This window comes from Heterocephalus glaber, unplaced genomic scaffold (assembly GCF_053883595.1).
Source record: "Heterocephalus glaber isolate CG9 unplaced genomic scaffold, H.glaber_assembly_v1.0 deba00001555, whole genome shotgun sequence".
In the NCBI taxonomy this organism is placed as follows: Eukaryota; Metazoa; Chordata; class Mammalia; order Rodentia; family Bathyergidae; genus Heterocephalus; species Heterocephalus glaber.
This window is the reverse complement of record NW_028258346.1, coordinates 7,234,404-7,257,740: the sequence shown is the minus strand read 5'-3', so window position 1 is coordinate 7,257,740 and position 23,337 is coordinate 7,234,404. Positions and strand designations below refer to the sequence as shown.

The 23,337-nt window shown below is 44.3% G+C and overlaps 1 long non-coding RNA gene across 1 annotated transcript; it reads left to right on the top strand.

The window, feature by feature from the left end:
• Positions 1-2,217: 2,217 nt before the first annotated feature.
• Positions 2,218-22,014, top strand: LOC110350339 (uncharacterized). The gene is made up of 2 exons (XR_015442850.1): positions 2,218-11,649; positions 17,663-22,014. It is a non-coding gene; the product is annotated as an uncharacterized LOC110350339 (long non-coding RNA).
• Positions 22,015-23,337: the final 1,323 nt, after the last annotated feature.

The window sequence follows — 23,337 nt, the reverse complement described above, 5'->3', positions numbered from 1 at the left end:
TTTGCTCAGCACCTGGCCTGTGGATTTGAACTTGGACAGTCTGACTCAGAGACCGTGCTTTTAGCTTCCACCCACATTCTCCTGGCTCCTCTCAAGGGGAGAGTGCCTTTGGGAGAGTGGAGAGATACACACAGGGACTCAGGGGAGGCCACCAGGCACGTGGGCAGGAGGGTGCTCTCTGCACAGAATAATGTAGGAGTGAGGGAAATCCCACTACAATAAGGCACGTTGCTTAACAAAAGCTGCTCAAGCGTCTCACTGCTGTAACACAACCCAGATGTTTATTTCCTGCACACACAGACTTGAATCAAACTCTGCAAGTCAGGCAGCTCTCCTGGGTGCCTCCTCCACCAGTGACCGGGACCCAGGGCCCTGTCACTTAGCAATACAAAGTGGGAAAGAAAGTGAGGCAAAACACCTTGGATAATTAACCACCCCAGCCAGGAAGTGATACATCACACAGGGTCGTATTTCACTTGCCAGAATTAATGACATGGGGCCTGGGAGATGTCACCCTTGGCTAGTGGGCTGCTTCCCAACAGCAAGTCTACACTCTGGGGATCAAGGAGTCAAACAAACTGTCACCTTCATGGGTCAGCTAGATGTTCCTATCACAAGCACACTTGAGGGAAAGAGTGGGGAATGACATGACAGCCTGGCACATGGTGCTGAGTTGCACATGCATGTCCGACTGCCTGGGCTGCTTTGGGAGTAAGCCACCCGAGGGATTAGACTGGGTGCATCTCTTACAGAATGGGTCCAGGAGCCCGAGCCCATTCCCCACGCATCAGTGAACTGCTGACTCTGGCCTAGGCATGTTTACTGGGATCTGCCCTGGCATACAGTTCTGTGTCATTGAATCTGTTCCCAAGGTCATCCTTGCCAGACCTTGTCTCTGGGGACGAAACCATCTCTCCTGTCAGTTTACCCAGAATCCTTATGTCTGGTCACATGACTTACTGACAGTTTTAATAAGCCCCAGTTGCCTAGCCGGCTACTCTGGGAGTTTAGGCAAAAAGTATCAAATCTCAGGATTTAAATCTGCAGACTACAGACATTACTAAAAGAATTTCAATAAATGTGGCTGTCAGAAGGGGGAAGGGGCCAGAAAAAAGGGTGGAAGATTCTAAAGGGAAAAAAAAATAGGCTGTTCTCAGAGTCATATTTCAAATTCCAAGCTTTTATGGGTTTTTTTCCAAATTGTCATTAATTATGGATTGTATGTCCCTTGGAAGTTCGTTAATATTATTAGTTTTGGAACGGTATTTCCTGCTTCTTTTCCACATGCAACTGTTTATTTAGTCAGCTGGTTCTCATTTCTGAGCATAGGCTCAGTGGTCCAGCTAAAGGATAATGGGCTGAAATGTCTCAAATGAAACTCAAATAAATAAATAAAGAATTTTGATTCCTGTTTTTCAGGAGTGGATAAATACCATATTGAGTCCATTGGGACCAACCTAGCCCCTCTGTAGGAAAATGCCCCTAGATGGAAAAAAATAGTGGATTTGAAAACAGTGGAGCTGCCTGTTTTCTGAAGGTCTGGTTCTCTTTCTCTATATCTGCTGCTTTCTACTTGGAAAATGTATTCTTCAAAATATTCCTCAGAGGAAACCTGCAGAATTTCTCTTCATTTCCAGATGAAGAAACAGACTCACAGAAAAGAAGCATCTCTCCCAAGATCACAGGGAGAGACCAGAACTTGGAATTCCCAACTCCCCAATTTCCCACCTCCTTCATTTTCCTACCCAACAGCCAAAATGATCATTGGACAGATTCACACAGCTCAGGGAGATGCTCGGGAAGCCTTAGGACAATTGCCGGCATTTCCGTTCAACCTCAGCACTCAGTGCCTTAGTCAGTGCTTTCAACAGTCCTGATAAGAAGCCCCCCAAAGCCAAGTGTGACCTTCACTGGAACCCCTGTGCATCTCAGTCCACCTGCCTGCTGTCCTCTGACTCCACCAGCAGCTCTCCCAGAAGCATCACGGTTCTCTTAGTTTTCTCCTTGATGCTTGCTGCCTTCCACCCAGCCTCTCCAGCTGACCTTCTCTGCACAAGCACAGGCACAGAGTGCTTACGGAAGCCCAGACTCTTGTATGCTGCCTGGCCTGGATGTGGACTGTGTGGGCTAGACCGATGACTGCTGCAGCAGGTCAGGGGATACAGCTGAGTCTAACTCGATGGGAAGTCATGACCTCGGATGCAAGGCCAGGTGAGACCAAAGTTGGTGTCAGAAGCAGCTGTAGCACAGCCTGGCTGGGGTGTCAGGGAAAAGGAACTCTTGACAGGAAATCAGAAACCTTGTTCACAACCAGGCAGCTGGATCTGGGGAGGACTTGTGCTGTGTCATAACATGGTGGATGGCACTGCATGGCAGGAGCCCAGGCAGGAGCAGTGAGCAGTGAGCAGTGCATGTAGAAGGTCCTGGGTTTGATACAACCCACTCCAACAGTAGCTCATTTGAGCCTGTGAGATTTAACCTCATCTCTCAAGAAAGACAGTAACCCACTCGTGATGGCAGTGCCCCCATGGCCTAGGTCTCACCTCCTGATGCTACCACATTGAGGAACCAAATCTCAACACGGGTTTTCGTGGGAGACAAACCACAGCCACACCATAGCAGGAGGTTACCACAGTATTAGCAGGTACTAGCATTGATATTAGTATTACGTAGTATTAATATCCATATTAACTAGCACTAGTATTAGTATTAGTAATGGTGTTAGTATTACATGACACTGAAAATATATATATATATATATATATATATATATATATATATATATATATCCCTGGTGTGGTTGCAGGCATGTCACTTAATTAATTCATTAATCTTCACACCAACACTACAGAGTGGCAGTGTCATCACCCTCAGTGCACACTTCCAGAAACAGAGACACAGGGCATTTGCTAACGTGCCCAAGATCCCCTGGCCCAAAGTGGTTGTGCTGGGATTTGAACCCGTGCAGTCTGATTCCATCATCTCATAGAGTTGCTATGAAACGCTCTTTGTGGAGCTCCTAGTTCAGTGCCTGTCCCAGAGTCAACCCTCTAAAATAAAGCTTTAGAAGTAAAACAGGCTAGATGTGGAGGGTGGGCAGGGATGGGCGTCGGCAAAGGAAGGCAGCAGAGGCACACATGTGGAAAGCCAGACTGGACAGAAGGACAAGAAGTAGGTGCACAGATAAACCAAATGGGAGCCCGGGTTTAAACGAGGGCCACACTCGGTTTCACTGCCACTTGCTCTGTTGCACGCTTGAATTAGAAGACCCTCCTCTCCAGTATGTCCCTTGACCTGTGGACCACACTCTCATAGCCACCCGCACTACACTGGACTGTACTTAGGCTTGTTTATTCTCCCCACTGTGGGTCCAGCAGTGACAATGGCCTGCTTGCTTTTCTGTCACCAGGGTCTGGCATCCAACCTAATACATAGTCGGCCTCAGTAGCTGTGCTTGTGTAAATGACTGAATGAGCAAATAGGCTCCAAGATTATCTTGGCAACAATAGCCCTACCTCTAGTGCAAGCATTTTCATTCTCATCACGGTGAGTTCCACTATGCTCATTCTCGGCCCAGGCACAAGTGGTTTGGGATGGCAGGCCTGCAGGGGCCTATGAGGTGACTTACAGCTAGATCACATTAGGGCCCGAGGAAGGACCTGTGGGGAGCTTCTCCTCTCCCTTTGGGCTTCTCTGTACCTGAAGCCCAACCCTGGCTGTCTCTGGAGAGAGTGGCCAAAGCCCCTAAAGCAGCTGGGAATAGGATTAGGAAATCACATGCTAGTTGAGCCTACCTTCCTACTGTGAGGACCCCAGGCCTTCCAGGGAAACTTCCATCCTATCTAGAAAGGAACCCCATCAAAATGCTCCTCTCAGCAGGCTATTTATGTCACAGCACTTCTTTCCGAGGTCCAACCCCAACAAAGCAAGGGCCAAGGTCCCCCACCCCAGCACCAACATGTCTCTTAGACTCTCTTTCCCCATTTACCAAGTGCCTCTGGCTCCTCCCAACTCCAAGGCTAGAGGAAGCAGCTCGCTTAGGAGAGGCCCTATGAGAACCTTCAGGGGAATTCCAAGCCCCAAGACTCCTGCCATCTGCACTTGGCTCTCTAACAGTTGCTCAAGAACGCTGGCACATGGATTGAGGACTCAGCACGAAACACCATTGTTTGCTTGGTTTTCTTTCCCCAGCACTGTAGCCCCGGCCAACCCTCAGAACTCAGAAATGTGCCTGATTGTGTAAGTTGGAAACAGGCAGGCCAAGATGTTAAGAGGTTTTGGCCCAAATTATAAAATCAATGTAAAATCACCTAACAGGCCCAAGGTCAATTTTTGTTTTTAATTTACAGCTCCATCAGGCCAAGCAACTTCTCAAAAGCAAAGCCAGGCAAAGTCACAGTCACCACCAGGACATTGGACACAACTTCTAGTTTGGCCCTTCCTCACCGAGATGCTCTGGGTTGGAAATGTGTCCCTCTCACCTGGACTTTCCACACCTTCCCTGGAAACAAGATGAAGCACAAAACTCAGGTCAAAGCAGCCACTGTGCCAGAGAGATTCAGGTGACTCTCGCCGGCAGAAATAAAGGACTTCCTATTAATCTGTTCTCTGGAAAATGCAATGCATGGAACATTCCGGACAGCCCCTCAGATATGCAGCAATAATAAAACTTCTCCACAAATGAAATTGTCGATGTGGGATATGAGGAAAAGTGTAGTCAGAAGTTGGCTAAGGCTGGCTGTGCAGGCCGAGTCTGGCAAATGTGTGACCTGTCTTCATAATGCTCTTGACCAAGAGCATTTTTTTAGAAATTAATTTTATTGGTACATTTAGGTATACAATATGATGGCATTCATCATTGGAAATTTGCACCTTTACATAATCCATCTTGGTTCTTATTTTTCCCCCTTCCCCTGCCCTCCCTTCAACCCCTCCACCCCTCCCAATTTACAAAGACTTTGTTTCCATTTTTTCCTTTTCTGGTATTTATTCCTTTTCCCTCATTCCTTTCCCCTATCCCTCCCACTTCCCCTTCCCCTTTGGACCTTTTCTTCCTATTTCACATTATCCATTATACCTTTTAGTCCTTATTTACACTTCCAGTTTTCACACCAGAAAAACTATTGGTATTTACACATGTGTGTCCAGTTTATTTCACTTAAGAGTATCGCCTCAATGTGCACCATTTAGCTATAAATGCCTCTAATTTCTCATTCTGTATGGCTGAGTAGTACTCCATTTTATTTTTAAAAACCACATTTTCTTTATCCGGTCTCCAGTTGATGGGCAATTGGGCTGCTTCCAAATTTTAGCTATTACAAATTGTGCTGCTATGAACATGGGTGCACATATATCACTGTGGTATGATTCTTTTAATTCTTTGGGGAAGATCCCCAGCAGGGGAATTGACCAAGAGCTCTTGATCCATCAGGCTATGGATCACCCAGGTGGGCAGCTGCCTCCTTGGCATGATCAGGGAGCAGTGGAGCATGAAGACTTGGAGCCCAGCCCCAGTTCTTGGACCTTAGCAGGTCACTGAACTGAGTAAAGTAAATACGGGTGACCATACCGGCTCTACCTCTCGTTGCACAAGGTTTAAAGTAAATGACAGAGTGTCTGTGAGTGTGTAGGCTACTGAGCTCTTGCTTTTCAGCTCTAAGCCTCCCTCTGCTCCATGTCGCTGGGGCTGGGTCTCTGCAAACTGCAGTGCTTCCTTGCCAGCTGTTTCCCAATTAGGTACTGCCAAGAGTGGATAATAGGAACAGGATAGGGGTGAAGCAAACAGAGAGCCTGGGATGCAAAATTCATGGCAGAGGCACTGACTCTCAGGTGTGGACCCTGAACTTGAACAACTCTACCTGAAAAGCCTGCAAAATTCAGACTGCTTCAATTTACAAACACGAACCTAGTTCTCACTTACATACGGCCACCCTCCTAACTATTCCAAGATAGTTGTTTCAGTGATTTAAGTATCTTTTTTCCTTCCAGTGATAACAGAGGAGTAATAACAGAGGAGCATTCAGGGCTTCACCACGGCTGCAGAAGTTTCAGAGGGTAGTGGGGCCAGGAATTCCTTGTGTCCGGCCTTCACCGTTGGTGAGGCTGGGCTGAATGAAAGAAGAACAAATGGATTTGTTGCTTTGCTTATATGCCCACGCGGACCGCCCAGAAGGCAGAAAGGTAAGGCAAAGGGCAGATGAGTAGCCAGCAAGGATGGGCTTGGGAGCAGGAATGAAAAAGGGCACAGGTTGCTGAAGAGAAATAGTTCAGAGGAGTTGTCCACCAAGAACAACCAGCAATTCGTCATCCCCAGCTCCACTGAAATCATGCCTCCATCTGGTTTAAGGAAATAAAATCTATAGTGTTTAATGATATGGTTCCCATAATAACACTAATGAACAAACAACATCTTTAGCTCTGCTTGGAGAAAAACACAAACCATTCTAACAGAGTGGTGTTTAAATGTAAACTCACTGATTCACCTCTGCCTCACTCACCCCAGCCCTACTGCTCTAATCAGTATTGACATAGCAAATGCTAAATCATTAAGCTGTTGATATTATGCTCCAGGGCATCTTGGTTACACCCTACATGATCACTGTGTCTGTATTCCATCTGAGGCTAACTTGGCTCGCCAAATCCCACAGATGGCAGTTCAGGGACACAGAACAGTACACGCAGTTCATTAATTTTTCCCCCATGCATGAAAATGGTAGAAACAGCAAACAAAGCAGCTTTTGGACACATTCTTACACTGTTTAACATGTAATTTAGAAATACACCCTTTCTGTCAATAGTACTGTATTCATGCTTTAGGGCTGCCATAGTAGAGTTCCACAGACTGGGCAGCTTCAACACCAGATTTTTTTTTTCTTTCCGATTTCTGGAGGCTGGAAGTCCAAGATCAAGGCATCAGCGGTGCTGGTTTATTTTGAGACCTCTTTCCTTGGCCTGAAAATGGTTCCCTCTCCCTGTGTCTTCACATGGTCTTTCCTTTGTGCGAGTCTGTGTCCTGTTCTCCTTGTCTAATCAAGACACCAGTTCTATGAGGTTAGGGCCTACTTACCCCAAAGACCTCAGTTTTCCTTTATTAGCTCTTTAAAGGACTTATCTCCAAAATACATTACATTCTGAGGTACTGAGATTTAGGACTGCCATATATGAAATTTGGGGTGGACACAACATTCAGCCCAGAACAACTGCCAGCAATGATAATTGCAGTGGCAGCTTTTTCCTGAAGGGTTACTTAAGTCTTTGGAATTGGACTGAACATTTAAGTTGAATTTAGTCCTTAAAGGCAATCCCATGTGGTAGATACTATTGCTCTTATTCTACAGATTAATGATGAAGTCTTTAGGAGGCTAAGTGACTTGCTCAAGGTTACAGAACCACGCAGCAGAAAGATGGAAGTACAAAGTGTAACATAAAGTGAACTCAGGTCTGTCCAATTCCAAAGAGACCCAGGCTTCAGAAGATTCTGCAACTATTTCTTTTCCCAGCAAATTAATAAAAATAATGTACGAACTCTCTACATGTCCACTGAGGAGAATAAAGTAAAATATCTTTGGAGGAGAAATAATGCCTTAGATAACTCAAATTTTAAAGGAAGAACATGGTACAGTATATGTCACTTCTGAGTGAATCCCATTAGCACAATTAGGAAGCATTTTTAAGACACAGCTAAAGAATAAAAAGTAATGAATAATTAAACTTTATTTATCGATGTTCTTGGCATTGCATTAGGAAACCAATGACTATCTATTTTGGAGAAAACCCCAGATCTCAAGAACACATTTTGTACTATGAAATTTGAACTTTACACAAAGATAAAAACAAGAGCGAAATAAAGTAGGTGAGAAACATCAGTGTTTGCTTTTACTACTTTAAATATAAAATCACATAATTTGATTGATAGGCTGAACCTATCAAACCTTTCACAAGCTTGTCTTTTCTAATCCCTTCATTTTCCTTATCTATTTCAAGAATCCTATTTATTCAAAACTTTATCAATGACCCAGCTGCATCACTTTTAATATAATGTCATTTCCTATCTGCCTTTGCTATTCTACTAAGCCTAGCTAAATATTAACCAGTTAATCCTTTTTTTTTCTTAAATTCTTTTATTGGTGCATTTTAGGTGTACAATACGTTCACATTTACCATTGGTTGCTTGTACCTGTACACGATGTATCTTGGTTCTTATTTTTTCCCCATTCCCTGTGCACCCTTCATCCCTCCACCCTTCCCTATTTACACAGACTTCATTTCCATTTTCTTTCTTTTCTCATAATTTTTCCTTTCCATTCTTTCCTTTCCCCATCTCCTCCCACCACCCCTACCCCTTTGTACCTTTTCCTATTTAATTATTCGTTATTAATCCTTTTAGTCCTTATTTAACTCTCAGTTTCTCACACTAGAGGAACTATTCGGTATTTACACATGTGTGTCTTATTTATTTCACTTAAGAGTATGGCCTCAATATACATCCATTTAGCTATGAATGACTCTAGTTTCTCATTCTTTATGGCTGAGTAGTACTCCATTTTATAAAAAAACAAACAAACACGTTTTCTTTATCCAGTCTCCAGGTGATGGGCATTTGGGCTGTTTCCAAGCTTTAGCTATTACAAACTGTGCCACAATAAACATGGGTACACATATATCTCTGTAGTATGATTCTTTTAATTCTTTTGGGAAAATACCCAGCAGGGGAATAGTGGGGTCAAATGGGACTTCCAGCCCTAGTTCTGTGAGGTATCTCCACACTGACTTCCACAGTGGTTGCACCAGTCTGCACTCCCACCAGCAATGGAGAAGGGTTCCTTTCTCCCCACAACCCCGCCAGCATTTGTTATTGGTTGATTTCTTGATAGCAGCCACTCTTTCTGGGGTGAGGTAGAATCTCAGTGTTGTTTTCATCTGCATCTCTTGAATGCCAAGTGATGTTGAACATTTTTTCATCTATTTGTTTGCTGCTTTTACTTCCTTGTCTGAGAAATGTCTGTTCATTTCAGATGCCCATTTTTGAATTGGGTCTATGAATTTGCGGGGTCTGATTTTTTTCAATTCTTTATGTATTCTAGATAGTAGCCCTTTGTCTGAGTTACAGCTGCTAAAATTTTTTTCCCACATTGTAGGTTGTTTGTTAGCTCTGTTGGTGGTTTCTCTTGCAGTGCAGAAGCTTTTTAATAAGATGAGATCCCAGTTGTTGATTCTTTCTGCTAGTGTCCGTGCTATTGAGGTTTTGTTCATAAAGTCTTTTCCTATGCGAATATCTTCAAGAGTTCTACCTAACTTATCTTCCAGCAAGTTTAGTGTTTCTGTCCTAATATTTAGTTCTTTATTCCTCTTAGATCTTAATTTAGTGCATGGTGATAGATATGGGTCTAGTTTTAATCTCTGACAGGTTGAAACCCAGTTTTTCCAACACCATTTATTTAATAGGCTATCTTTCCTCCAATGAGGGTGGTTGGCTCCTTTGTCAAAGATGAGGTGGCTGAGTATGTCTGAAGTTGTTCCTGCATCTTCTAATCTATTCCACTGATCCTCAGGTCTGTTTCTTTGCCAGTACCATGCTGTTTTTATCACAGTAGCTTTGTCCTATAGCTTTAAGTTGGGTATTGTGATACCCCCAGCCATGTCTCTGTTGTCCAGAATTGCTTTTGCTATTCTAGCTATAACCAGTTAATCTTAACAGAAAACAAAATGAGCAATCATAATTTGAAACGATTCTTGAACTAAATATTCCAAAAATTCCAGATAAAAATGAGTGACTGACTTCCTCCATAATATTAGAAGTGCCCTGCAAATGTGTCTGGTGTTTGAATTAACTAGTTAAAGTTAACTATAGTTCTGCAATTAACAGCAATGAAGATATCATTATCATTACCAAAAGGTAAACTTCCAACTTTTCCTCTACATCATTTCATCAAAGTTACTCTGAAATGCCAGTTGAAAAGACTTAGTACCTTCATTTAAAAATTCTTTTATTGGTACATTTTAGGTACACAATACATTTACATTTTTTATTGGGTGCTTGTACCTGGACATGACGTATCTTAGTTCTTATTTTTTTTCCCCATTACCCGTGCACCCTTCACCCCCTCCACCCTTCCCTATTTACATAGATTTCATTTCCATTTTTTTTCTTTTCTCATAATTTTTCCTTTCCCTTCTTCCTTTTCCCCTTCCCCTCTCACCACCCCTACACCTTTGGACCTTTAAGACTTCGTACCTTTAAAGAGGCAGTATTTTAAGATCAGTATCTACTTTGCATAAATTCCTGTTAAAGATCCAAACTGTCATAAATTGGTATTCACCTGCTAAACTTGTATTTAACCACAAAGATTGTCTGAAGATTGAAATAGAGAAAATATGCTTAATCTCTGACCCACACTTTTAATCTGATCTGAACATAAATCCATTTAATATTGAGTTCCTGAACACGTAATGCACAGTAGCTAATAAAAACATCTGATAGAAGGATTCAGTGACCACCATCAGTAGTGGTTACATTGGGGCTGTAACTGTCACAAATGTAAATCAACAAATCCTCCAAGGAAAAATAGTTTCTTTATAATAAAATCAATACTGCTTTAAAAAAAATCATAAATAATGCAAAGCAGGGCCAATGTCAACAGAAGTTTTCCCACAAAGATTCACAGGTTCACAATTATAACCTCAAAAATATGATCTGCCACCTAGCTTCCATTGGTAGGGGAAGGGTATGTTGCTATAGAGATCTGCTTTCAGGAGTACCTGGAGTGTGTACTGCATACTTCCTCAGCACCCTGCAGTATGGTAGGGTCCCCTTTGCAAGCACATCCTTCTCTCCAGACTCTCCCTTACCTCAATTTCTCCCTCTACATGCTCTGATTCTCAAACACTTATAGTTTTTAATCACACAACATTTGGGGCTATCTTATTATCTCCTCCTTACCCACACTATAAAGTTTAAGAAGGCAGGTAGCCATCATTTTATTTTCTTGCTACACAGTCTAGTACAATAGTCACTTCTTAAATGTTTAATACATGAATAAATCATAAATTCAATTGTCTTTTAAATGTTTGTATCATGTCCAACCCCTCCAGTCTTTTGTTTATTTGTTTATCTATGCTTTCTTTCCTTGGTCATAACATTTCTTTTTTTGTTTGTTTGTTCTGGGTTTTTTTGGGGGAGGGGGTGTTTTGGGACAGGGTCTCCCTTTGTAGTTCAGGCTGGCCCTGAATTCACTGTATAGCCCAGGCTGGCCTCCACCTCATGGCGATTCTCCTGCCTCCTTAGCCTCCCAAGTGCTGGGATTACAGGCTTCCACCACCATGCCCAGTTTGGTAATAACATTTCTAATGACAACTGCAATTTTTAAAATGCATTCTCTTTGTTGATATAATGATCATTGCACACATCTTCCTTCTTTAGTAACACTCAGTGAAACTAAGATTAGATGTTTTCAATAATCCAGAGTGGTCAACTCTCTGTAGTATCTAAAGAAACATACTCAACCAACAAGTATTCTTTGCAACTTTTTGAAGAAGAGGATTTAGGGGAATCCTTGGTGAACAATTAATCTTGCATCTGTATGACTCAGATTTCAGAAGCAGTATGACAGACAGAGTGAGAGCAAGACTGTCATCTGGAAATCCCCCCAGGTAGGTACTTGTTGCCTAGCCCATTTTGAAACTGTAGTGTGGCGTAGACCAGTTGCTAGGCAACCCTGACTCTGGGACCATGACTATGTCTTTAACAAAGCTATCCTCCAGCCCAAGTAAACAACCCTACTGCTTTAAGCAGAAAAGGGCTGTCAAAACAACACTTTCACTCAGCTCTGAAAACATGTCTAACCTTAGAGAGAACACAGTGCTCTCTTGCTAAGAAAAGTCTTATTTCAAATTAATTGCAAAAATGATGCTATGTGATTCTGAGGTTAGGTCTCAAAAATGATAATTTCTGTCTGGATCACTCTTGGAATGCCTACTTCTGTGGTAGCTGACTGCCATGTTGTAAGGACACTTATGCAGCACTAAAGAAGAGGCCCTGGTAGAGAAGTGCTGAACCGCGTGCCAGTAACTAACATCAACTTGCCAGTCATGCAAGTGAGCCATCATGGTAGTGGATCCTCTAGCCTAGTGGTGGAAAACCTATGGCATGTATGCTACAGCAGGCTATTTGTATCACTGAAAGCTTTAAAAGGTTCGCCATCACTGCTATAGCCCCAGTCAAGCCTTCAGATGATTATAATCCTAGCTCATATCTGTATCATAATCACATAAGAGACCTGAACCCAAACCACCCAATCAACTTGCTTCCATACCGCTGCTCCAGAAACTGTGAGAGTTAACAAGTGTTGTTGAAGTCACTAATTTGGGGGCTAAGCCATTACATAGCAATAAGTACATATCACCACTCATTACTTCCGTGTCCCAGACAAACACCAATTAATTATGATCATCTCTCCTGATCCTGGACATGACTTTGTAAACTTCATGTGTCAGGAAACCACCTCCAGAACAGATGAAACCATTCACTAGGACAAATCTAAAGGACCAACTAGAACATTGATGCAAACATTTAGAAAGTGCTCGTTTATTCTAATTGTAAATGAAGACTAAATTTACCAACCCTCCCATTACAATGTAGATGGCATTTATATAGCATGTACAACCATGCATAGGTAAAAGCACGACTTATGAGACTGGCTCATTTGTTTGACTTAGGTCGGTATCCCATGGTGTGTTAGTCAGCCTTTTGTCCCTATGACAAAATACCAGACAAAAACAACTTAAAGGAGGAAAGGTTTGTTTTGGCTCATGGTTGCAGAGGTTCCAGTCCATGGTTTGCTGGTTCCATTGCTCTGGCCCTGAGATGAGGCAGAACATTGTAGTGGGTGTAGTGGACCAAAGCTGCTTACCTCATGGCAGCCAGGAAACAGAGAAAGAGCCAGAGAACAAGGGGCCAGGGACAAAATAATCCTTGAGGTCATTTCCCCATGGGCCATTCCTTCCAATGAGGTACCACTTTCTAAGTTTCTATTACACCCAATAATGGCATTAAATTACAATCTCATCAATGGATTCATTCACTGATGAAATTAGAGCCCTTCTGATTTAATCATCTTTGGAAAGCCCTACCTGTGAACACATGAGACTTTTGGGGTACATCTTAGTGGGGTACACATGGCTTTTCAACTTATTCCACAAAAAGCAAGTATTATCCACCAGTTTAAGGATTCAGTAAAAGTGAATTTTGTGTGTGTAACCCAGTTCCCAAGGCTATGGTAGTACAGTAAAAAGCTTTTTTTTAAAGCAATTATCTAAAGTATAGCTTGGGAATGATGTCAGCAAAATGGCAGTGCAGTTTCCCCACAGAAACACCAAATACTACGCAGAAGCTGTCAGAACTCTGGAAAATAGCCAAAGATATAGAGCAGCCACAAGAAAGGTAAATCAAGAAAAAAAGCAACTTGAAATGGTGGGGAAGCTTTGTGGCACTTTCACTTGCCCTTGTTCACCTCCTTCCCTGCTTGGCAGCATCTTGAAGATGTAGCAGCCCGTGTGGTCAGTGTGGGACACTGGTCCTTGGTTCTAGAAGAAACAGAGCAGATCTTATTCCCGGTCTGTTCTAACCGGTTTGGGAGCTACCTGAAGGACCAACACAAGGGGATTGCATCAGCTTGCATAACTCAGACCTTGGGCCAGAAAAGCAGTTGCTTAAGAACACAGAAAGTAGAACTAAAAACCCAACCAAAGCCTGGAGAGAATGATTGCAACTCAGATATTCTATAGACTGTGCAGGAAGAAAACTGAGGCAATTTCTTTGTGAAATTAAGACATTCAAAAATACCTGGTTGTTCAGGGGAATCCAGGAAACCATGGATATCCTCCAGGCAAGATGCATGCTCAGAAAAGTCCTGAGAAGACCCTAAGATTTAACCTTAAGCTTTAACCTGAGAGAGTTTATTACCATTCCACCAGCCCTACAAGAACCACTAAAGGGAGAGCTTCAAGTTGAAATGAAAGAACACAGGGCACTAGCAATAAGTGAACATAAAGAAACAAAGATCAGGGCCCAGGATTTAGCTCAGTGGTGCCGTGCCTGCCTTGCAAGCTCAAGGTGCTCAATTCGATCCTTGGTACCAAAAAAAACCAAAGATCAATACAAAAAAGTTAGATCCATACCTTATACCATATATAAAGACTAATTCAAAATGGATCAAAGATCTAAACTTAATAGCTAAAACTATGAAACTGAGGAAAAACCATTAGGAAAAATCTTCAGGACACTGGGTTTAGCAATAACTTTATGGATAAGGGCTCTAAAAATACAGACAATCAATGAAAAATAGGTAAATGGAACTTCGCCAAAATTAAGAATATTTGTGCTGCAAAGACATTCTCAAGAAAGCGAAAGACTGGGCCGGGGATTTAGCCCAGTGGTTCCACCTCCTGCCTCACAAGCGCAAGGTCCCGAGTTCAATCCCCAGTACAAAAAAAAAAAAAAAGTGACAGACCGCAGAATGGGAGAAAATATTCACAAGTCACATCTGACAGGAAATTAATATCCAAAATTTATAGAAATTAATACAACAATAACAATAAAAAGCCAATTCAAAAATGAGGAAAAGATTAAATAAATGCTTCTCTAAAGACACACAAATGCCCAATAACCACATGAAAATACGCTCAACATCATTAGTTTAAAAAAAATCAAAACCCCAATGAGGTACTACCTCATATCTACTGGGGGGGGGCTACAATACTTTTTTCAAAAAACAAATAAGCATTGGCAAGAATATGGAAAAGTTGGGACACGTGTACATTGCTGGTAGGAATATAAAAATGGTGCAGTTCTGTGGAAAACAGAAGGTTCCTCCAAAGTTACATGGAGAATGTTACACAATTCTACTCCCAGGTATATGCCTAAGAGATTTGAAAACTGGACTCATATATGTGCACACCAATGTCCATTGCAGCATTATTCACAATAGCCAAAAGCTGAAAAGAACCCAAGTGTCCATGAATGGCTGAATAATGGTTCTATGTACAAAACGTGCTACATACATGCAATAGAATATTATTCTGCCCTATAAAAGAATGAAGTTTTAACACATGTTACAGTATGGGTGATCCTAGAAAACAACATGCTTAATGATACAGGCAAGACACAGATAGGACAAATATCGTATGGTTTGACTTACATGAAATATTCAAAATAGCTAAATTAATAGAGACAGAGAGTAGATTAAGGTTGGCAATGTCAGGGGAGAGAGGGAACGGGGAGTTATTGCTTGACAGTTACAGAGATTCTATTTGAAGTGATGAAAAATTTTGGGAAAACAGAACATAGAGATCATTGTGCAACCTTACTTACCTAATTAATGCTACTGAATTGCATGCTGAAAGATAGTGAAATTGGCAAATTTTATGGTATAGATATTTTATCACAATTTTTTAAATGAATGAAAGAGTATAGCTGAGGGCTGGGAGTGTAGTTCAGTGGTAGATCTCTTGGCTAGCACATGCAAGACTCTGGGCTCAATCCCCAGTGCCATACACAAAAAGTGCGTGTGTGTGTGTGTGTGTCTGAGACAGAGGAGGGGGATTTCTTGATTTTTCATTCCCCCAAAGCATTGCCTGGTCAGCATTTTTTAAAGGTAACTTGTTGACATGGCCATTGCTAAGGCCACAAAGAAAACACAGTAGAGGAAAACAGCAGTCACTTACCTACAGCTAATAGGGCAGATGTTCCCACTCAGGAGATCTGGCCCTGCCTGGCTCAATCCTTGGCCTAATATGCCTCAGGTGACTTTTCGGCTACACCCTGAGATCTCCAAAACTTTCCCCTAGGTAGAGCTGGCACCCTGGGGAGATGGCCCACATAGAATCAGGTAACACCCTTAGGTGTCACGTGGCTGCTGAGTTCCTCCTCTGTTTTCTCCCTATCATAAAAGCTTGATGGGTGATGGCACTCTGACACCAACCAGCTGTTTCTCAGGTCCTGGGCCTGGTTCACCAGACCCCAGGGGACACCTTCTGGGGACAGGGACGGGACAGTCCCTCTTTTCTCCCTACGTACACTTGGTTATGAGGTTAAGCTGGACTGCCTGAAGTTCTCAAATTCTAGTTGGGATTGTAGGAAATGGCTTTTCAGTTTTGTCATTCCCTCCCCAGAGCTCAGGGAGGAATCTATGTAGGCTGAAACCAGGGATGAAATAGAGTTGGGGCCAGTTTATGTGACAGACACAGGGCTGTGCTGCGAAACACGTGGCCTCTCCATGTTTGCTCTAGATCAAATTTGGGAAATTTGGTCTCTTTCATCAGCACAAACACTGTCCTAGGAGGAACCTCAGACCGTCATGCTCAAATGGCCACTGTGGGCCAGCTCCTCCAGTGCTCAGACTTGCTTGGACATGTCTGTCTCCTGCTGAGTCTTAATCTGTTAAGATTTATGTTGGCTTTCTGTGTGCCATGTACAGGAGCCAAAGCTTTAGACATGCAAATCTCCTTTTTTTAATTAAAACAATCTGATGATATCAGTGATCCCTACATGCTTTGGAAAAGTTGCAGAATACCAAAAACTATATACAAGGAAGGTAATTAAAACTTGCCCTCTATCTGGCTGTATATTGTTTCATGTGATCTTCACAACAGTGAGTGAGGACAGCCTAATTGTTTCTATTGACCTGTCCAGGAAAACTAGGCTGAAAGAGAGTTAGTTTAAAGACCCTGTCCTGGGAAATGGATTTGCACAGGGAAACCAAGAGCTCCTTCCACTGACCATGCTGCTTCTTCAAGCTGAGACTACAGCTGCAGAAGCTGATTCAGAGCTGTCTTTGTGAGACTCAGAGGTCTCTTTTATAGCCTTCTACACCTAGTCCTTGCTGAACTAATGATTCACAGGAGAAGGAAGAACTGTTGTCAGCCACAGAAATGGTGCTAATAACTGTTGACCTTGGACAAGATGACATCCTAATCTTAACTACAAAAATTGGAACAAAAAAAAATTGGAACAATCCAAGGACAATTAGAGATAACATATAATCAGCCTAAATAAATGCCTGGCACTTTCTTGGAAATTTGAGGAGACAAATTAATGGAAGTTCCTTCCAGGTCAAGCAGTCTATCTCTTTCCAAGTATTTGAACAGCAATTAAAACTGGACCACTAACATCAAGTCACATAGCCAGACACCCTGAACATCACAGGGGAACACTCCAATGGGCATAAGTAAAGTAGGAATGTTAACCACAAGAGGGGACATTACTGGCTTTTCCTAAACGCTACAGTGGTTCTTGGCTTTGCCATTTTGACATCCATTTCACCAAAGCTTGTCTTAGGTTTTCTCCAAATGTACTACACTCAAGGGGCCTGGGAGTTTTTATGAAGCACAAGGAGAGCTGCCCAGAAAGTCCCCCAGTTATCTTTGTGATAAATTTGTTCCCTATCTTAGAATCATCTCCAGGTGACAGCCTGCCAGACAGGGTGGGAAGTTTCTTCTGCTGGTGGGGCAGGCTGGCTTTGGCCATATCTGCTCAAGGGTTTCCTAAGTTCTCTGACTTCTGTCCTTCTTCCACAATCCTCCAAGCCATGTGCAATCAGGAGAGAAAAAGATGTTTTTTCATTTAAAAGTCATCCGCAAAAACTGACTTGCCTTTCCTGGTTCACAGTGTCACCATGAGAGAGAGAAAAAAAATGCAGCCCCTGCTCACAGCTTCAGGCTGAACACATACCAGCGCAGGGCCTCCACAGCAGTGCTGCCTGCCTGACTAATCTTCAGCCCACCAGTGATTCATCCATACGAAGGCGCTCATGAGGACCCTCCACCTCCACCCCGGAATCCTCCCCAACAACTCTCTCCACTGCCAGCCACCTCATCCTGGCCCCCCACCCTGCTTCTTTCTCCCCACCCATGTCAGGGCTCAGAGGAGCGAATGCATTAGGGACATCGTCCCCAGCCCATCTCGGCAAGAGCTGAGGGTATCCTAAGACCCTCAGAACAAGGGCCTTGGAATTGGGTAGGGCATGGGTCAAGCACGAGTCCCTTTGCTTGTTGGCTGTAAGCCTTCAACATGTTCATCACTTTCTTTAACCCTTGTTTTCCTCATCTGTGAAATGGGCAGATAAGTGTACTAATCTTTGAGTGAGCTTGTGCAGACTGATAATGTGAGGCATATAAAACATGCTGCACCTAGAAAGTGCCTTAAATGAGGCAGTTATTAGTGTCATCATTATCACACCCGAGGACTCAGCTCCACTCAGAAACTTAGGTCATCTCAGCTCACCACGAGCAGCCCCAGACTTGTCTTCCATGATCTGTTCCTGCTGTCTCACACCCCACCCCCTTTACTCACTCTCACTAGAAAGTTCCAAGAGCATGCCATTCCTGCTGTGGTGACTTGGCTCTAGCGGTTCTGCTGGTCTAGAATCTTCTTCTTCTCCCTCTTACCCTCCTTCCCTTTTGCCTGGCTAATCTCTCATCCTTGAGGTCTCAGCTTAGATGTTATTCCCCAAGGAAGCCTTGCTGAGCCCATTTCTGCCTCCCTCTAACTGCTGTTAAATGCTGTACCTCCTTGGAACACTGTCCACAGTCATAACCACATCATTATGAATTAACTATTATTTTGCATTTACTATAAGCTCCACAAGGACAGAAGCTGTATCTCATGGTGGCCTCATTGCCTAGGAAATGGCTTGGCATATAATGTGAGTGAAAGAAGAAAAGGAAGGAAGGAAAAAGAAGGAGAGAAACTGATTTGAGGGTATATGTGGACCATCTAAATCAGTACCATTCCAGGTCCAGTTGCGTGGGCTCAGCTCGGAGGACCAGACTTCTGTACCAACTAACTTTTCTACATAGGCTGAGGCCTGTTCCTGGATTGCAGCCAGCTTTGTCCAGCCCAACACCATACCAACGTCTTCTACACCATTCTTTGGAGGATTCAATGCTCCTTTGAAACCCACCAGCACCACCTGAGGTCCTCCTAGGCACAAGCATAACTGCCCACATTGCAACTCAGCCACCTGCCCGCCACTGTGCTGCAATTCCTCCACCAGGATGCCCACTGTTAAGCCTGATCTGACCCCTGGGCTGCCCTCCCCACCTTGGACCTCAGCTAAATCCCGTGCCTTGAAGGCATTAGACACACAGGCCCCGTCTGCAGAGGCCACAGGTCTGTCCTTCCAGGCTGAGTGGCTAAAGTCTGAGGCCTCCAGTCCTGGTTTGTAGGGTGTAAGGCTCAGGGACACCATCTGCAGCACCCCTGGGCTTGTCAAGGAGCCAAGTTTTCAGTGCTGCCTCCTGGGAGCGCTTCTCACCAACTTCCCACAGAATAGCATAGAAACATGACATTTCTCTGAATTCTGTTTATTTGTTGGTATATGTTTGCAATACAATAATTCATCTTGGGGAATTAGTACATATACATATCCCATCTTAATCATTTTTACTTTGTCTCCTTCTCACCTCTCTCTCCATTCCCAGATCCATTTCCCATTCATGAATTTTTAAATTAACTCATTTGAAAAATATTAATTTTTCATGAAGTATTTTACCTGCCCAAAGCTACCTACCACACCCCCTCCATCCCCACCACACACATTTTAGTCTTGCTGGATCTGTGCAAATCCCAATATGCAACTCTTCCCGGGGGAAATGCTTGCCCGGTCCAATGAACCTAAATAACAGTCTTTGGAGCCTCAGTGCAGTGCACAGTGAAGTCCTGGCCATCTCCCATCCCATTTACCCCACCCCTAGCTCTCTGACCTCACAGGAAGAGGGGAGGATGACAAAGGCCAGCCCAGAGTCCTCCCAGATCATCAGGTATGTAACCAAAGGCGTGGTTGTGTCCATCTGGCAAAGGTTTTGGGTTTTGAGGGGAAAGCCAGGTGCTTTCTAGGAAGGAAGCACACCTCATTAGCTCAGCCGGCTCAGCTCTTGGGCCGTGTGGGGTGATGGGTAGAGAGAACAAACAGAAAAGCGAGGCCAAGGCCAAATTTCCTGAATGAGAGAAGCTGGGGCAGCGGAGGGGCTGGAAGAAGAGCAGCGTGACAGGAAGTTGAGCGAGAGGAGAGGCAAGGGAAGATGAGAACGAGGAGGGGAGGGGATGCAGCAGCTGTAGGGGTAAAATTGCTCTGTGACACAATCTGTGCCCTCTTCCTCACCAGCACTCTTCCTTGGTGTTTCCAGAATCACCTCTAGGTTTTCGGTTCCCCATTGGCACAAGTCAGCAGGTGGGGAAGTCCTCACCTGGGTGCAGGGTGAGCGAATTTGGGGACAAACAGTAACACAGGTGTTTGTTTGCTTCGATGGTGGCACAATCATTTTTTATTGGTATAAAGACTAAAGGAGAAAAACACAATCTGTGAAAATGAAAAACACAAAGTTCCCCTGAGACCCACCAGGTCAATATTATTTTTCTCATCCTCGTTATTATTACTTTCAAATCCTGACTGAATCATTGAGTGGAGTGTTTTTAACCCAGGAGCCGGGGATAGCTCCAAGACAAAGGAGAACCCCAATCTTTGGCGGGCCACATCGTACCAGCTGATCGCTGCTTTCTTGTGGTTCAGTTATCAGGAAAAGCAAACAAAGACCCAGCCGTTCTGAAGAATGTTTTCTGGGCCCTTCTCAGGAAGAGCCAGGGGTTAGGAAGAGTGCCCTGCTTCGTGGGAGAGCTGGCCCAAGCGCCACACCATGGGCGGCATGCCACACTTAAACGCTTATAATTTAATTCAAGAAAATGCAGCGCTGAGCCAACAGCAATAGCTTAGGATTTGGGTGAGTCAAACGTGCCGAAGAGCAGTCAGTGTGCAGGCGACAGATGGGGGCGGGGAAGGTCTACCTCAGCTGCAGTGGAGAAAGGAAGGCTGAGGACCTCTTCCACTTTAGAGCACGTGGCTTTTCTCTGATTGGTGGCCCTAACGAGGAAGGTCTAAATCTGCAGGCTTCTGAGCCTGGCGGTCAGGCATGGTCACTTTAAAAATAAACTCCCGTGACTGTAACCCTGGCTTAGCATGTGCATTTGCAGGCTTGGCCACAGCTACAATTTGCATTCACCAAAAATAGTCATTTCAACATCTGGAAGTGAGACTAAGAAGGGTGAGCCAAGTTCAACGTCTCACTCTCTTGCTGTTGTTCTCCTCCAGGAAATCAAGCAAATCACCTCAGCCCTGTTCCCTTCATTCAACAAAAATTGATTGAGGACCATTTATGCACTGTGGTGGGACCTATAGCCCAACAGTGAACAAACCTCGGGCCTGGCCTCAAGGACCCTCAAGTCTTGTGTCTACTCATGTCGTGTGGCTGCTCTAACAAAGGATCACTAAGCGGCTGGTTGGAAATAACAGATTTTTTTTTCAGTCTCACAGTTTGAAAGACTGAAAGTCTAAAATGTTGCCCTAGTGCCCTAGGGAAGAATCCTTCCTGGCCTCTTCCAGCTTCTGGTGGTTGCTCACGATCTTTGGCTTTCCTCCCTGGTCTTTGCCTCTGTTTTCACCTAACTTCCCCTCTGTGTGCCTATGTTTCTGTGCCCAAATCTCCTTCTTACAAGGACCTCAAGTCTTCTTGGATTTAGGGCCCACCTTAATTCAGCATGACCTCATCTTAAAGGGTTACATCCGTAGAGATCTTATTTCCAAAAACACTCACTTTCTGAGGTTCCACAGGAACATGAATTTGGGGTGGAAGGGCATTGTTCAACCACACAAGGTGTCAAATGGTAAAGCAGTGTGGCAGTTAGGGCGGAGTGGCAGCTTGATCGGCTTTGGGATTCACCCAGGGCGTTGGTGGAGCACATTTGATGTGTCTGGACGGTCATGGAGATGTAGCCTTGGAGTTTGTGTCTGGTCCCTCTCCCCTTCCTCTCTGGCGCTGTTCCCCTGAGCTGCTTCCCTGCTGCCATGAACCAAGTAGCTTTGTTCTGCCACACCTTTCTGCCATAATGTTTCTGCCTCAGAGCCAGCTGATCACAGACTGAATATTCTGAGACCAGGAGCCAAATTAAACCTGTCCTCCTTTAAATTGTGGGTGTTGCATATTGTGTCTCAGTGACAGGAAAACTGACTAATACATCCAGTAAACACATTTAAATAGATATGGGACAGGATTATATGGCAAGTATTAACAGGGCTGTTTTCCTTATAGTGCATCTCTATCCTCCTTCTCACTGGTGCACCAACCAAGTCAACACACAACAAAGCAGAAAGGAAGGTGAAAAGCAGCACACCTCCTGGTTCCACAGGGAGACCTTGGAGGCAAGCAGCTTGCTGAGGCTGGTTTTCCTCTCCCAGAGACCACATAAGCCCAGGCTTGGATTCAAGAGAGTAAGTGAAGACGGTGTAGCAGTAAGAACAGGGAGGCAGTGGAGGAGGATAGGCAAGGTCTTCACAGAAGGAGGGGAAGGTTCCTTCTGTGGGGAGGATTGGGGGAGGGAGGGGTGGGCTGCCCCAGAGGGGCCCCCTACACAGACTCAAGCACACCTGGCTCCCATCTCATCAGGAGTTCCAGGTCCTTTGACTGAGGCAAGGGGCCTTGGCCACCTCAGTGGACATGGAGATATGGGTGAGATTGAACAAAACTGGCTGGAATTTCGCTCTGAGCTGAGGCCATGGCGGAAGCCCTACCACTGTGCTGCTGTAGTGTGGCAGCTGGCAGAACAGGTGCACTGGCCGGGAATAACACAGGGAGGACTTTCCATGTGGGCCAAGGAGCAGGTCCCTGAAAGTGACTGCTAAGACGTGCTGTGCAGGACAGTGGGAGCGGGGTGCACAGGCCTAGGGGCAGGGAGCTGACACTTTTCAAGCAGAGGGAGCAGAGGAAGAAAGATATTGGCCAACTCTCAGCCTGAACTGCGGTGAAGAAAGCAAGGGAGAGAGGCACCAAGTGGGCTGCAAGGGGAGGAAGGGCCAGAGGCATGGGCCTGGCAGGTCCCAGTGAGGAATCTGGAAGGAAACTGGGTGGGATGTAGTGATGGAGTCACACTGGATATGAGCGGGAGTGGAGAGTCAGGGTCCGGATAAGAAAGACAAGCACCAACAATGACTGACTCGGTGGCTAGAAGAGGAGCATTCACAAGGGGCCATGGGAAGTTTGGGAGGCCTTTGGATACTCATGTGGGAATCCTCAGCGAATGGCTGGGTCTGCTCAGGGAGACGTCAGGGGCTGCAGGCAGAGACATGGGAGGTAACAGGGATGCACCTGTCAGGTGAGCTGTGAAGCAGAGAGGAGTGATTGGTTTTAGTTTTAATAAGAAATAGGCATTCTTTCCCCTCTAAACAAAAGCCAAACACATTCATTGCACAAGTGTTGGGAATTCATCTAGGCAATAGAAGGTAAAAAGGGGAC